A 16,606-nucleotide genomic window follows, 5' to 3' on the forward strand; every position below is an offset into this window, starting at 1 on the left:
CACATAGATTTCATTCATCGCAGCAGCAAGTTCTCGCCACAACAACATGGCCCTGCTCTCTAGGCAACCCCGCGATTCTGACGGAATTACGATTTGAATGGGCACCAGATTTGTATGAACATTATGTTCCTTTGCCTCGCTTTTGATCTGGAGATATTTTGCAACTTTCATCCTCCTGTGGCTTAGTCCTTGCAACAATCCAGCCATGTACACAAGCCCCTTTGTGGTTAGAAATGTGTGTTTTCACATGCTTATTTATATGCGTGGTGGAAATCAGTGTGCTGGACCCCCATCACAATGATTACATTGCTCAGCTCTGTTCCATGGATTTGGAGTCAACATCTTCTCAAATAGTTGCATTGTATGTAGTTTCCTCAGCATGTATTTATGCTCACATACTGAGTGGATGTTAAACATTTTAAGGGATCACTTCTATTCCAGTACTATCCGTAGGCCCGAGCCAAGATCAGGTCCCTCAGGCTACATCTACATTGCACAGTTATTTCAGAATAAGCTATTCCAGAATAATTATCCTATCTCGATTTAGAGCTCCAGGAGAAATAACTTGGGGCGTGTCTAGACTACAGGGTTTTGTCGACAAAAGTGGACTTTTGTCGACAAAACTATACCTGCGTCCACACTACTGCTGAGTTCTGTCGACATAATGTCGACAGAACTCAGCAGTTTTGTCGACGCTGGTAAACCTCATTTTACGAGGCATAACGCCTTCTGTCGACAGAGTTTCTGTCGACAGAAGGTGTTATTGCATGTAAACTGTCCTTTGTGTCTACACTACCATGTCGACAAAGCAGCTTGCTTTGTCAACAGAACTCAATGTAGTCTAGACGCTCTTTGTCGACAGAAGTTTTGTCGACAGTATCTGTCGACAAAACTTCTGTCGACAGAAGCCTGTAGTCTAGACGTACCCCTAGAATGGCTTTGGTGAGGGGCTACTTCAAAATAGCAGAAGTGGAGCGTCTACACATGCCTTATTTCGAAATGGCTATTTCAGAAGAGGCGTTATTCTTTGTAGAATGAGGTTTACAGAAGTTGGAATAAGCCGTCCGTTATTGTGAAATTATTTCAAAATAATGGAATGGCCGTGTAGACGCTCGCATCGTTATTTCGGAATAATGGCTGTTATTCTGAAATAACTTTGCTGTGTGGACACACCCTCACTGTGCATACACATGCTAAGAGACAATTCCTGTCCTAAACAGCTTACAAGACAAACTGGTTATACCCACTGTACAGATGGGGACACCGAGGAACAAAAAGCCACCTACAGGCCACAGGAAGTTCATGTCAGCGCTGGGAATTGAAATCAGAGCTCTTAGACCCAGGTCAGTACCTGAAAGACAAAATCAGCTCTCTTTCCAAAATTAATGAGCGTATCTTTGCTGCATTAATTAAATCAAATCAATGAACTAAATATATTTTAACCATATATCAGGACTCAACCCTGCCAAATTTTACTCAGGCCAATAGTCCTTAGTCATACACTCATCTGTACAAGACTATTTGCTTAAGCGGGGGTTGCTAATATTAACGAAGTTGGCAAGAGGCAGTGAAGGTTAATCCAGTCAACATACAGAACTACATACACTTCTCCACCCAAAAGGACAATCCACTGCCAGATTTCAGCTCCTTGCTTCAAAGCACGGACATGTGACGGCTTTCCAGAGGAAAGGCCACCAGAAACTTTTTAATGTTGAAGAACAACTTCTCTAGCCACTCTCAGAAACAGCTAAACTCTCTTGGCTTACATTTTCTAAAACAATTCAACCTGAAGCAGACACCCGACATGAAAAACTTCAGCCAACAGTGGAACCTGTTAAAGTTTGGCAAAGCTACATAAAACAGAGCCCTTTAATAGGAAGTGTCAGACAGCTTTAATAAGGGGAAGTGCTACCCACCCCACTCCCTGTAATGATGAAAAGCCTAGAATCCCAGTTCTTCAGGGGGAAAAGGTAGGCGTTTCTTGCCCTGATGGCTTACAAGATGTGACACTTTCATACTATTTCCATTCCTTTGTCTGGGACTCTAGCAGTTCACATATATTGGGACGGGGGAACCATAGGAATTGCCAGATTAGATCAGAACCAAGATCCACCAAGTCCAGAATCCTGTCTCTGATGTGGGCCAGCACCAGATGCTTCTGAGGAAAGTGTAAGAACTCGGCAGTAGACAGATATGGGATAATCCACATAGGCTGCGTTTGGTCTAGGCCCACTAATGGGGAAAAGGGAACAACTTCCCCGGGACCCAGTGATTCAAAAGGTACTGAGGCAGTGGCTGGGGTTTAGGCCTTTTAAATTGCCACCAGAGCCCCAAGCGGCATGCTCTGGGCAGCATTAAGGTCTGGCAGGGAAGGCACATGGTGCCAAAGGCTGGCTGACTCCAGCCCTGCCCCTTCCACTCGAAGCCATGCCCCTTCCAATAGCATGCTTAGCAGCCCAGCAATTCTGTTGGCCTTCCTGGTTTAGTCTCTTCAGGTGCATCTACACAGCCCCCTACACTCGAAATAAGACACGCAATTTGTGCTATGCCAATTGCGTATCTTATTTCGCTTGTATTTCGAAATAGCTTTTTTTTTTTCAAAATTTGCTGTATCGACACAGCGCCAAATTTTGAAATAACACGCTATTTCAAGACATCCTTTAACCCTCATGGAACGAGGGTCACTGGGGTGCCGAAATAGTGCGCCCGTTATTTTGAAAAATATTTAGAAATAACAGGTGCATTTAAAAGACGTAGGGTAGCTATTTCTGGATACCGGAGGTAACCCAAAATAACCCCATTGTCTAGATATACCCTTAGGCTATGTGTGGACTGGCAGGTTGTTGTGCCAGAAGTATGCAAATGAGGCTAAGCGTGGAATATCACCGAGCCTCATTTGCATACCTAATGAGCCGCCATTTTTGCGGAAGAGGCTCTTGCGCTTGACGGAGCTGTCTACACTACCCCTTCTTGTGCAAGAAAAACCCTCTTGCGCAATGCCGTTATTCCTGAAAATAATCAGCGTAGCGGCATTGCGCAAGAGGGTTTTTCTGGCGCACGAAAGGGCAGTGTAGACGCTCCTTCTGGCGCAAGAGCCTCTTCTGCAAAAATAGCGGCTCATTAGGTATGCAAATGAGGCTCGGCAATATTCCATGCTTAGCCTCATTTGCATACTTCTGGCGCAACAACCCGCCAGTGTAGACATAGCCCAAGTGCAGAGATGGCAATAAGACACCCATGACTGGTTGACTCAGGTTAAAGGGCCATTGAATTCTGGTCTTGGACTGCAGCCCAGACTCTAGGATCCTGCAAGGCGAGAAGGTCCCATAACGTGGGCTTCGAATGTGCACTGCAATTAAACAGCCCCACGGTCAGAGTCCGCTGGTGAGGGAAGGTGGTAGGTGTCTAGCTGCTGTCTAGACATACCGTAGATCTGCTCAGCCAAAAAAGACCCTCAGCAGTGAAGCTCAGATCCTGGGCCAACTGACTCTGGCTCATGGGACTCATGTTTGGGGTCTAAAAATAGGGCTTGGGTGGAAGCCTGCCTCCTCCCCCGCTGGTTGTCCACCTTACCCTGAACATCTACACTAGTCCCGCGAGCCAAAGACATTGACCCAGGCACTGAGACTTGCAGGGCTGTGGTGTTGGTTTTTGCTGCGGGGAGGTACCGTAGTAGTTCTAGATGGATTTAACCCTCAATGCACCAATCCCCTGTACTCTAACGGCAGCCGTGCTTTGACTCAAGTTTCTGCCGCATTACTGGGTTGAACAAGGGTGTCTGCTCGTGGTAGAGTGTTTCCTTTTTTGAAAACGACAGCTGTTTGAAAGCTGCCCAAAGGTTCCTAGCATGAAAAGTAGTTATCAGGGGTCTTAGTGGGCAGAGTGCAGGTGAAAAGGCGAAGGTGCATATAATGGGGCTCATGGCCACACCCCTTCTTTGAGGCCTGGTTCTCCTCCTACATAAGACCAGGGGGACTTCAGCTCCATGCAACACCCATGTCCTTGATTCTTTAAGTGTTTTCCCACCACCCCTGTCCAACATCTTTAAAAGTTTCTTGCCTACCATAGGCTGGGTCAGTGACCCTCTCTGAGGGTGCGTCTACACTGCGCCTTTACCTCAAAGTAGCTTATTTCGAAATTTGGCGCTGTCTACATAGCATCAAATTTCAAAATGAAGCACTATTCTGACAAGTCCCTTAACCCGTATGGAACAAGAGTTACAAGGAAGCCGAAATAGGACACCCATTATTGCGAAATATATTTCAAAATAACGGGCATGGTTAAAGACGCGGAATTGCTATTTTGGGATACTTCAGGTTCCGAAATAGTCCCGCTGTGTAGACAAAGCCTGACTGACGTCTCTCTCTCTGGTGCCCCTCTGCAGGCTCCTTCCCAGCCTTTGTAGCTCCTGGGTCACCAGGCTGGCAGGTGTGGCCAATATATCTGTCTTGACTGCGGCTGGCATGGCAGGGGCTGATTAGGTGTGTTTGTAGCAATCCCCTTCCACAGTGCAAATAAAGCCATGAGTGGGATCTTTTGGCATGTCAGGATCCATGTATATTTAAGATAGGATTATTTGTTAGAACTACGTATGCTAACTATACCGACGGCTACTTCCTCTAAAAAATAAATCTTCAGAAAACAAAAGTGTACGTCTGGTGGCACATTGCAACAATACGCATCCTTTGGTCGTGGGGTGGGAAGGGAAACACGAGAAGCCAAGTTTTCTGCCCCTGTAACTGTTTGAACTAGTGGTCTCTGAGCCAACAGCCTTTAAGCAAAATCCCCATTGCTTACAATCTGCACTGGCTCAGCTCCATTAATGTCAGTAGGCGTTCTGCTTGCAGGATCGCAGTTATTGTGTGTGTCTGTGGGAAAAAGCAGGCTCGTCCTGAGTGCATAGCCATTGTGTGTGTTCTGAAAACACAGCTAGAATTCAATAGATGCAGGTGGTCTGGATTCAGCATTAAAGGCTCAGCCCTGTTCTCCCGATGTGGGGGTTCTGCAGTAGATGCCATCTGGTCGAGAAGTCCCCTCTTCAGAGCCATGTTCCCAGGGAGGGGAGGGACAGATGCCGCAGATAAGAAATTATTTTTCTAAGACACAGGAGAGATCCATAAGGTTTGGAATTAGGAGTGTGTTTGTGTGTGTCTGTCTCTCTCTCTCTCTCTGTGTGTGTGTGTGTGTGTGTGTGTGAGACAGACAGAGAGAGAGAGAGCGAGAGAGACTTTCCCTCCCAAACAGAATGATTGGAGAAAAATCTCGATAAAGGAGACATTCAAAAGAGTTTTCCTCCTCCTGATGGTTTCTCACAGGAGATGGAGGGATCGGGTCTTCAGGCATTTTACTACTGCGGTCCTTGCCAAATATAAAAAAAACCAGAGAAGCGAATTGCTAGAGCTAAAGGTTTTTCCATGGTAGATTTCCTACAGTAACACCATAATCTTACCTTAATCACACTCACAATAGGAAATGCCTGATGGAGTGCGGAACAGAGCAAATTTGAGCAGAAAGGCAAACATACAAAGGAGTGGTATATATTTAACATAGGGGTCTTGTTTACAACCTGTCCACCCCAATATGTAAATAATGATGTGCTAGAAAGCTGGGTATATACAAGGGGGAAAAGAGCAAATAAAGCTAATAAAATAAGACATGCTTATAGCCACGTTTGGGAATGAAAAACACCAGTCACGGGCATAGATTATATAGACAGGACCTATGCTGTGCTATCTGAAAGCAGACGCACTGGAGACTTGCACAGGCAGTCCAAGCACAAACCACTGTTTCCCAGCAGCCCAGCTACTGCTCAACCAGTCTCCCCCTCTTTTATCCACCATGTTATCCTGGTTGCAGCTCCGTGGCAGCCACTGTGAGGTCTCTGATGCATCCCAGAATCCTTTGCTCCTGGATCTGGTGCCCCTCTTTGGAAGGGTGACTGCTGAGGGTAGTGGATAGCTTTTGAGAGGCAGTTGGGAATGGAAAGCACCGAGGAGAGATGAGTGACAAGGGACTGGGCCTCTCTCAGGAGGAGGGAGAGAAAACAGCCTGGCTGGTAGGGGACTGAGTGGGCTCGTCAGAGGAGTGGAGAAAAGGGCAATCCAGCATGAGATTCAATCCATAGGCAAGAGCATCAACGTGTCACCAACATTTCCCCTTCTTCCTGGGCTCTTAGAAGACGTTTAGGGTACATAAGAGTTAAGCAACAACACAGAACACTGAGCGCCAGGCCTGGTGGCTGTCAACCAACTTTATGGGACTGAGGGTAACTTGGCCACACCCATGATAGTCAGATGTCCACTTAACTAAAATCATGCCGGACCACAGATGTTGCCAGACCAGAACGTGCCAGATTAGAGAGGTTCAACAATAGTAAATAATAATGCAACTGGGAGGCTCTGCCCCAAACAGCTTACAGGGTAATAAAGTAGTAGCAAAGGGCACATTTTGGTTTGGATGATGCACGTGAAATCCTCTGGGTTGCGAATCTTAAGATATCTGGCTCTTTCCTGAAAGTTCCCTCGTTTTTGTCAGCCTAGAAATAATTAAAGAAATAATCAAATTCTTGTGGCATCTCAGTCTGACTGTTTCCATCTCTGTGCCAAACCAGGAAGTGCAGAGGCGTGTCAAAACAAAACCATTAAAAAGACAAAGTTAACCAGCTACCCCCCTTCAGACCAGGATGTGTGCAGTGTTACGCAGGATTGGCCGGAGGGGCCTCTCCGCTGGATCATCCTGGATTATAAGCTTGAGCTAACTGGACAGAAAAGCTAGTTCCTGGCTTGTGAGGCACTGAACAAAGTGACTCACAGCTTGAGCCTGTAAACGGATCTTCGAAAGGAAAGTTGGGGTAGCCAGTTCCTATGAACATAACCAGCATGCACCTTAATTCAGCCCTCACACGGAACCTACACCAAATCTGTCTGACAGTTCAAAAATAGCTCGATACCGTGGGGCTAGGTTCTGATTTATGGTTTTTCCCTAGCTGTATGTAATATATATTTACAGCTGCGGAGAATACATATAGACACACATCTATGGAGCTCCCTCATTTGCATTTACATTAAGGACACTTTTCATCTCTTGGGCATGGCAATGGAGCCTTAATGTGCACATAAATGTCTCCAACTCAGTGCCTTCAATACGGGGCTGGTGACAGACGTCGCAAGGTAAAATGGAGCTGGACTCTGGGCCCCTCAGCAGGGGCAGGACCACAGATAGAAGGGGCAGGGCTTGGAGCTACCCTCCCCCACACATCCCTCAGCATCACCTGGGACTCTGGCATGGATTTAAAGGGTAGCAACTCTGAGCGCTGTCCCCTTTTAATTCACCCTTTGGGCAGGACAAATCTGAACAACTTTCAGGGTTTCTGTTAACTATTTGTGATGCTGAAACCCATCCAAAGCTGCAGAGTACTATGTGGAGTGCGTGTAGTCTCTCTGCCTCCTCTTGCTAGCCCAGGTCCCCCACCCCCGCTTTCATGAGTGGCCCACACTTTCACATTTTGCTTTACCGCCTCAACATCTCTCTGCCTCCTCTTGCTAGCCCAGCCCCCCCACTCCCGCTTTCATGAGTGGCTTTACCGCCTCAACATTTCCTCGCTGTCCCTCTTGGATCTCCTGCTTGCTTTTCTGGGATGGGAGTCGGGAAGAGCCAAACAGAACCAGTGATTCCAAGTCTGTCTCAGAAATAAATCGAGGGAGGGTGTGTTTGTGCATTATTTTATAGTGTGTGTCGCATACCAGAAAGCTTGAAGGACCGGATGATGGTGAAGTTTCCTAACCTTTTTTCTTGGTGTGACACATTAGGGTCCAGTAGCTAGACTGAGAGATGAGGAGTCCAGGAACTTGGATTCTATTCTCCGCTACTGAGCAATCTTGGCCAAGTCATATCACTTCTGTATGCCTCTTCTTCCCATTTCAGGGAAAGTTGGAAACCTAAAGAACTTAGTGGATCCGGGCCCAAAGACTAAGTGACTTGCTTACAATCACCCCAGAAGCGGAACAAAAAATTGAGTTTGGGGTTGCTGAGTCTTAGGTTACAGCCTTAATCGCTGGACCAGTCTTCCATAGCTGAGGTAGGTAGCATCAGCCAGAACAAGGGGCATCTGCAGAAAGGAATCACGCCAGAAAAAGATGACTGGCACATTTAATCTTGACTTTTCTTTTGAAATGTTTCTTATTACTACTCAGGGGAGGGAGAAAGCATTGGAGATGGATGGTGTGGGAGGTTAATAAGGGCACAAGAGACGTATAACACGATCAGTCGCCACACGACATATATGCTAGCACTACGGAATTTACCATTGTCGATACATCTGTGGTGGGAGCAGAGGATGATATAAGTTGGGGAGCCTCGTGGAGTGAGCATGGGGGTTCACTAGTAGAGATGGAAGACTTACGGGGCAAGAAAGGGATAGGTTGTTGGTTTGCAGAAGGGCATCCTCATGAAAGAATTATAACTTATGTCTGTGCAGCACCAGCTGTGCAGCACTTATGAGTTCACTCAGTGCAGCTATCTTGGCTGAAGTCCTACGGGGCTTTGTGTAGCTAAGAGGAGATAAGATCCAATTTAATCTCGCTTATTTTATTTGAGTTGTTTAATTTGAGATCTGCACACTATCCCTGTGTTTATTTCATTTAAAAGAAGTCGTTTTAGCTGATTTCTTTCTTTTTTAAAGATATGTAGTGAATGGGAAGGAAATCCCCCTAATTCCCTATGCTTCAAGAAATTTTAAAATGTATTTTTAATTTCCTGAACCATTCTCTGCACAGGTAGTTTGTGAAGAGTGCAGCAGCGTGGCAGAAGTCCTAGAGGAAATTAAGAGCAATGGGTTTTGTTCAGTATTTCAGATGCTCTTATGAACCTACTGGTACCAAATAGAACACATATAACTGATTTTTTTGGGGTGAACCTTATAGCATCAATGATTAGTTTCCTGTTAGCAAGACACAAGAAGTCATTCTTGCTGATCAGGCCTCAACTGGACTATTGTGCCCAGTTTTAGGCATCGCATTACAAGAAAGCTGTGGAGAAACTGGAGAAGGTCCCAAATGATGAAAGTTCTAGAAAACGTGTCCTATGAGGGAAGACTGAAAGAATTGGGTTTGTTTAGTTTAGAAAAGAAGATGGAGAGGGGACATGCTAGTAGTTTTCAAGTTCCTAAAGAGTGCTACAAGGAGGAGGGAGAAAAATTGTTCTCCTTGACCTCCAAGGATAGATCAAGAAGCAAGGGGCTTAAACTGCAGCAAAGGAGGTTTAGGTTGGACATGAGGAACATTCCTGTCAAGATGGTTAAACGCTGGAATAAGTTGCCTAGGGAGACTGTGGAATCTCCCTCACTGGAGATATTTAAGAGCAGGTTAGACAGACACCTGTCAGGGATGGTCTAGATGATGCTTGGGGGCAGGGGACTGGACTTGATGACCTCACAAGGTCCCTTCCAGTTCTGGGATTCGATGATCATGTGTGTCAAGAAACAGCATACAAACTGGACATTCAATGGATCAGTGACCAGTGCAGGGAGTGCAGAGCCAGAAAGAAGAACCGCACTCAGCAAGCTCCCCATCATCCTGCCTCACGTATGAGGACTTTGACTGGATGCAGCATTCGCGGAAGGGTCTCTGGTGCTCACATTGGCTACCAAGGAGGCTTTGTGGTTGAAGCATTTGCAGCCCTTTCTCCAGCCATACTCGAAAGAGCTGTTGAATGGCTCCTCTGGAACGAGCAGCCTGTCCCGGAAGAGGCAGACGTAACCCTGAAGCCTGGTAAGTTATTAATGTAGGAATGGCAGGGATTTGCAGTTTATGACCCAATGCAAGTTTTATTACATGCTACGGGTGCAGCATTTGTTTGCTAATGTCGGCCCGCATGCCAGAGCTTTGGCATCATTTCCACAACCCAACACCATGGGGAAGTCACAATGGTGACTGAGAAGTGCAAACAGCCATTAAACAAGATTAAACATTGCATTGTTACTAGACAGACTTTCTCACAGATGTGGTAGGGTGCTAAAAATAAGAACCGTGTAGTACAGCGATGGGTAACCTAGGCTAGTGAGGGGGCCACATGCTTGGCTCTCCATCTCAGGGGGCTGCAAGATTCATAGAATCATAGAACACTAGACCTGGAAGGGACCTCAAGAGGTCATCAAGTCTAGTCCCCTGACCTCGTGGCAGGACCCAGAACCATCTAGATCATCATAAATATCTGTCTAATCTGCTCTTAAATATCTCCAGTGATGGAGATTCCATACCCTCCCTAGGCAATTTATTCCAGTGTTTCACCACCCTGACAGTTAGAAAGTTTTTCCTAATGTCCAACCTGAACCTCCCTTGCTGCAGTTTAAGCCCATTGCTTTTTGCTTAGAGGCCGGGAAGAACAATTTTTCTCCCTCCTCCTTGTAATACCTCTTTAGATACCTGAAAACCGCTATCATGTCCCCTCTCAGTCTTCTCCTTTACAAACTACATAAGCTCAATTCTTTCAGTCTTCCTTCATAGGCCATATTCTCCAGACCTTTAATCATTCTTGTTGCTCTTCTCTGGACCTTCTCCAATTTCTCCACGTTTCTTGAAACGTGGTGCCAAACCAGGGGAAAATCCTCACACAGTCCCCCACTACCATAGATTGTGCAGTCGAGTGTCTCCTTTCGGAGAAATCACAGGGGTCAGCACACCCACAGTGCAATGGATGTGCCTCACCCTGGGAAACCCACTTTCCTGAACATGGTATTTCCTCTGCCAGGCAGGATTTTCATAAGATTATCTCCCAAGACAGGGTAGTTTCGCTAACGGCGCTTGTGCACCGAGAATTTGCGGAGTGCGCCGACTGAACCGTAGCAGCACTTTTATTGGCTGCAGAAGGAGCATGTGGCTCTCACGGTGCAGTTCACATGTACCTCACTTCTCATGCCCTCGCTTTACATGTGCATCACTTTAGTAACACCACGAGGAAGAAAAAACTATGTGGACAGAAACCAGCGGAATCTGGTAACCCTGTGTACAGGCAAGGGTAAACAACAAGCCTTGCGGGCTTTGCATAGAACTGCAATGGGCCATAGGTTATCCACCACTGGTATTTTACCTTCCCTTTTTATACATTGAGCTGGAGGAATCTGTCACCCCACAATATAATGGGATACCTCCAAACTGCATGGTGCGCACAGGCGATGAAATCCCTGTTTGAAATATGACAGAGGGGAGTTGTGTGCAGTCCAGAAACATGCCAGTGATGGGCTGGCTGTGCAGTTCCTTGAGAGTCTGGATTGTCATGTGTGTTTCCATGTCATCCATAGGTGGATGTAATCAGAGCAGACGGTGTGGTCAGCTGTAGCTGCCCCTCCGGTAACTTCAGGAAAGCAGAGTTTTCTTACAGGGAGGCAGTAATCCCTGTGGAGGTCTGTTTTCCACCTCTGCAGCCCAGCCCCAGTCTAGCACATCAGGGCCTTCCACTTTGACAGTCCAATTCCAGTCCAGTCAGGGATTGTAGAGTGTCATGGAATGGTCAAAGAGGAAGTCTGGCCATGACCAGGTGATGGTGGATATCCCAGAGAGGGACCACATGTAGGCCCAATACCAAAGAGAAGAGGATTCATGGCCAGTAGGAAGGCACAGCTAAGTTGGAGAGCCTGAGGAGAGAATTGCAGCATGCAAGGAGAGTCATGCAGTGTGATTTCTGAAGCAGGCACTTGGCCTGAGGGAAGAAGATGGAGTGCAGCAGAAAGATTTGTTGGAGAGGTGGCTTGTGCTAATGGACACGGTTGTTCAAGCTCCTGCTCAAACCTCACCATCTTGTGAGTCATCTCCATGGTACAGTAGACTTCCGATAATCTGGAACCTATGGGATCTAGGTGGTGCCGGATTATCAGATATGCCGGACTATCAGGAGGTACTATAAACTGGTTATATATATACTGTATACAGTATATACCATATATAAAGTGTTCTTAACCCTTTTTATTGTACATACTGTATACAGTATACTGTAATGTTTTTGTTTTTTTAAGCCTTTTTTACCCTTTTTGCTCAGTTCAGCTGCTGCCGCTGTTACCTTGTGACTCATTTTTTGCCGAAGCTCACTCACTAGGCTCTTGCCATTTTGATGCCGGACTATCAGGAGTGCCGGACTATTGGATGCCGGACTATTGGAGTTTTACTGTATCATGTTCTGTAGAGCAGAAACACACTGGACAAATACCATGGCTGGGTGACCCATGCAACCAGGACTGAACACTAGTTATGGAGGGCAAATATTTATCTTGCCGCCCTCCACAGCAAGGCCGAATGCATGTTGAACATGAGGGAGAAGAAAGGCAGGCCAGGTATACTCAGAGATAGGAGATTCTATTTGTTTGCACTGGTTTCTCTCTTCGTTGTGTTGTGCACTTCATTTTAATACTGGTTTGGGTGTTTTAATGGCAACTGGCCTGCCGGACAGTTTTTTAATGGTGTTTTTCTGTACTGCGGCCATGTTAACAAAGACAAGCTTTTATTTAATTAGGAAAGTTTATGGCCAACCCTCCATCGGGTCATAGAATATGTGTGGTTTCCAGACTACCGATAAAGCTGTGATAAGGCACAACCGGGAAGCTGTACCCATATACTAGCTCTCAGTAAGTCCTTTTGGCCCAATCCAGAGCCAACGCCCAAAAGTCACGTCACACGACTGAGTGTCTCCCCCAGCCTCATGGAGTTCTCTCATCCCTCACTGAATATTAATGACGGTCACCCCACATCCGTAGCATTTAGCACTCGGGCTTAATTTACAGTGAAGAGTGCTGTACAAAGACAGCCATAAAGGTAGTGCTCTACCTCTTTCGTTGGTCCAGGGAAGTCCATAATGTGCTACAACAGGGCTCCTCTTTCCTGTCATGCTGCAAATTGCTGAGAGATGTGCTTGTGGTCAAACATGGACTGACAGAGTTCTACCTACCGCCCCCCGTACAAACAGGTGTAGCACTGAGTTTACAATAGCAGCCACTTAGATCACTCATTATAAAACCTGCTTTCCTTATACTCAACACCCGACTGACATAAAAAGCTAAGTATGGGTTATCTCCAGCCAACTCAGTTAGTCTCATTAGCACCGTCCCTACAATTCACAGGTGCTTTTTTTCCCTCTCCCTTCTTTTTCTGTTATAAATTCTAGGGGTTTCCCCCTTTTCCCTCCACTCTGCTCATGTGAGGAAGTGGGTTTTGGCCACAGAAGCTCATACTATATACATATTTTTGTTAGCCTCTAAAGTGCCACAGGGCCAGGGGCAGCCCATGCATTTAGGCAGACTCAGCAGTTGCCTAGGGAGCTGCGTTAAACGGGGTGCCCAATGATGACGCACTGCTGTTGAGGGCTTTGGATGCGGGGGCGCGGATCGCGCATTCCTCCTAGGGCTCCAGTTGCCAGCAGCTCGTCTTGGAGGCAGGGGTGCTGATCGCACATTCCACCTGGGGTGGCAGTTGCCGGCAGCTCATCTCGGGCTGCCCCTGCACAGGGCGACTCGTTTTTAAAGTTACCGACTCACACGGCTACCCCTCGGAGATGTTAACTTAGAAAAGCAGCAGTGAGACGGAAGGTGTTTTCTACCAGGGAGCTCTTTCAAGTCTCTGACTCTCAAAGCATGCAAAGTCTCTCTCTCTCTCCACCCTCCTCCCCACTTCCTTCCTCCACCTCTTGTACTTTCTGGGTGAAGGGATTCATTAGTCTATCCCTAATCTATTGATCAGGCACAGTCTTGTCCCTCAGGTTTGTTCCAGGACAAATTAATTGGCAATCCATATTGGCCCAGCTGCTCTTGCCTGTTTACGCGCTAGGTGTACTAGTTCAGCAATCTACTGCCATCAAGGAGCAATTGGGGCAACTGGCTCACCTTTGGATTCAACAGTTTAGGAAGAGCACAGCAAGCCTCAATAACAGACAGCACTGGTGACACTGAAAGCCGAATGGTTCTGTAAACAGCACCTGTTGGGTTTCAATTGGCAAATCCACATTCAGTCACCATTCTACCGCTACTGACGCTACGTCTACACGGCCTCATACGAGGTTTACAGCTTCTTGCGCAAAAGGTTTTTTTTGCACAAAACGGACCCGTATACACCGCTTTTTTTTACACAAAAACCTCTTCTGCAAAAAGCACTGGAAGAGAATATACAAATAAAGTGCTAGAAGTTGCTAATGAGCGCTTCATTTGCATTGCCTCTTCTGCAAAAAAGAGGCAGTGTAGACAGTCTGAGAGTGTGATTAAACCCTCTTTGCCCACGGTCTTCAGAGAAGTTTCATAAGTGTCACAGTTGCACCAGGGGGGCTGATGACGTGGCAGTACCCATAAAAGCATGACTGGTGTGGAGAAAGTGAACGAGTACAATTTATTTACTTGTTCCCAGAACTAGGGGTCACCATATGAAACGAATAGGTTAGCAGGTTTAAAACACACAAAAGGAAGTATTTCTTCATGCAGCACACAGTCAACTTGTGGAACTCCTTGCCAGAGGAGGTTGTGAAGACCAGGACTTTAACAGGGTTAAAAAAAAAAGTTAGATAAATTCATGGAGGTTAGGTCCATCCATATTTGTTAGGCAGGATGGGCAGTGATGCTGTCCCTGGCGCCTCTGTTTGTCAGAAGCTGGGAATGGGCAACAGGAGATGGATCACTTGATGATTCCCTGTTCTGCTCTTTCCCTCTGGGGCACCTGGCATTGGCCACTGTCAGCAGACAGGACACTGGGCTAGATGGGCCTTTGGTTTGACCCAATATGGCTGTTCCTATGTGCATAGGGCTGCTGGGCCATGCCATATAAATATCTTGCTGGGAAGGAATTCTGGACTGGACCACCCAGCTGCATTGCTGTTAATAGCAGACTTGTATCAGGCCGCTTCTGGAGGGTTATAGCAACCCCCTCCTGGGCTGGTATGGCTGCCACGAGGCATGCGTCTGGTACTGGAGGGAGCGGAGGGTGCAAGCATTTCTCAAAGCTCTAGAATTGCAGCTTTCTACACAAGAAAGTTCTGGATCCACTGGTGGTCACTGCAGGTCCTCAAAATTGCAGTCTGTCCTTGAGGCTCCACATAGGGGGCACCAGAAGCATAATGAGAGTTACGAGCAGCCAGTTCCCGTCTTCCATGTCTGAACCCTCCCCCTCCTCGTCCTCCAACAGGTGCCTCTGGTGGGTCAGAGAACGCTGTTGATACGTCCCACGGCTGCTCTACTCATTCCCTGCCACAAGAGTCAAAGCTCACGCAGGACACGTTTTTCAAAACGGCGACTTTCTGTGTTGCTGGCTCTGGTGGCCGGGAGCACGTAGCTCCAGAAGATGGCATGGCAGGAAGTGTTTGCAAACTGCAGCCACTTCCTGGACACTGCCACAGGATGGGGAGTCATGTTTGCCCACAGTGCTCCACAACGAAAGGGCTGGAGAAGTTGCAGCTGAGGAGAGCACCTAGAAAGCTGGTTTGACTTGGGTCTGGATAGTGCCATTTGGATGCATGAGGGTCGGTGCTAGAAATTCTAAAATCCACGTGGGAGAAAATGTCGCCATTTGTAAAAGAAGCCTCATGCTTCAATAGCTCATTACGTTTGCACCATCTGGCAACCAAAGAACTGCCCGTTTTTCATCTCGATTCCTGGGAGGAAAACTTCTCCTTGCACGTCCTCAGAGACATGGGTCAATTATGTATTAAGCATTTTCAAACCGCCATGTGCTCATTCCATGCAACCTCTCTGGACGAGGATGATGCTGATGGTGAAGAATAATAATAATGATGATAATGTCGTTAGCTGTTCCTATAGAGGCATGAGAAGCAAAAGAAAGTCTTCCTTCCAGTGATCCATGAAGAATAAGACAGCACTAGACAAACTATCTTCAGTTTCCTGACACCTCTGTATCCATCCTCTCTTAAATTGGACACACAGCAGCTGAACTGTGTTGTGTGCTTGTTTACATTGGAACTTGGCTCCCTTGGGGCTGATCTTTAGGCCGTCAGCTCTGTCCAAGTGCTTACTCATTCATTTTATTACAGCAATATAATAAAGAGAACTTCATTATTATTATTATTTAGGAACAAAAGATGATCTTGTCTGTAGTCCAGTTATTAGTTTCTGGGATCCATGCAAATTATGTTAATTGTTTCCCCACTTTTAACCGTGCTCTAATGCTGTTAGAACCGGCACAGACATAGAACTGCGTGGATTAGCTCCTAATTTATGACTAATGTGGTAGAGATTTTGCTCCCTCTCATCAAAACATGCCCAAAGAAAGCTTCTTAGAAAGCTGGTTGCAATTTTAATTTGAAATGTGCTTTAAATGTTTCATGACTGATGTCATTATAATCTTACGTTTTGATAGAAAAAAAAAAGGTGAGATGAACAATTTTGAACTGGAAAGAGAAGCCCTCTTTCTTTTACTTTGTTATTCTGCTGGCATTTTGCCAGTGGGGAAGAGAAAAGTTTAAAAAATGAGAGAGTGCATTTTCTCCATAAGGAAATTAAATCCAACTTGGAGCAAGACGAATACATTACAATACCTTCCTTCTTATGCCTTCCCTTTCCCTCCCAAGGCTGGTTTCTAAGCCTGGCTCAATCACGTAGACATTTTTCCAACTATAGAGCAACTAG

General features: G+C 46.4%; 1 non-coding gene across 1 annotated transcript; it reads right to left on the reverse strand.

Moving 5' to 3' along the window:
- Nucleotides 1-10,591: 10,591 nt before the first annotated feature.
- LOC112545333 (U1 spliceosomal RNA) lies at nucleotides 10,592-10,754 on the reverse strand. The gene has a single exon (XR_003088804.1). It is a non-coding gene; the product is annotated as a U1 spliceosomal RNA (small nuclear RNA).
- Between the last annotated feature and the right edge of the window lie 5,852 nt (nucleotides 10,755-16,606).

This window comes from Pelodiscus sinensis, chromosome 6 (assembly GCF_049634645.1).
Source record: "Pelodiscus sinensis isolate JC-2024 chromosome 6, ASM4963464v1, whole genome shotgun sequence".
NCBI classification, from domain to species: Eukaryota; Metazoa; Chordata; order Testudines; family Trionychidae; genus Pelodiscus; species Pelodiscus sinensis.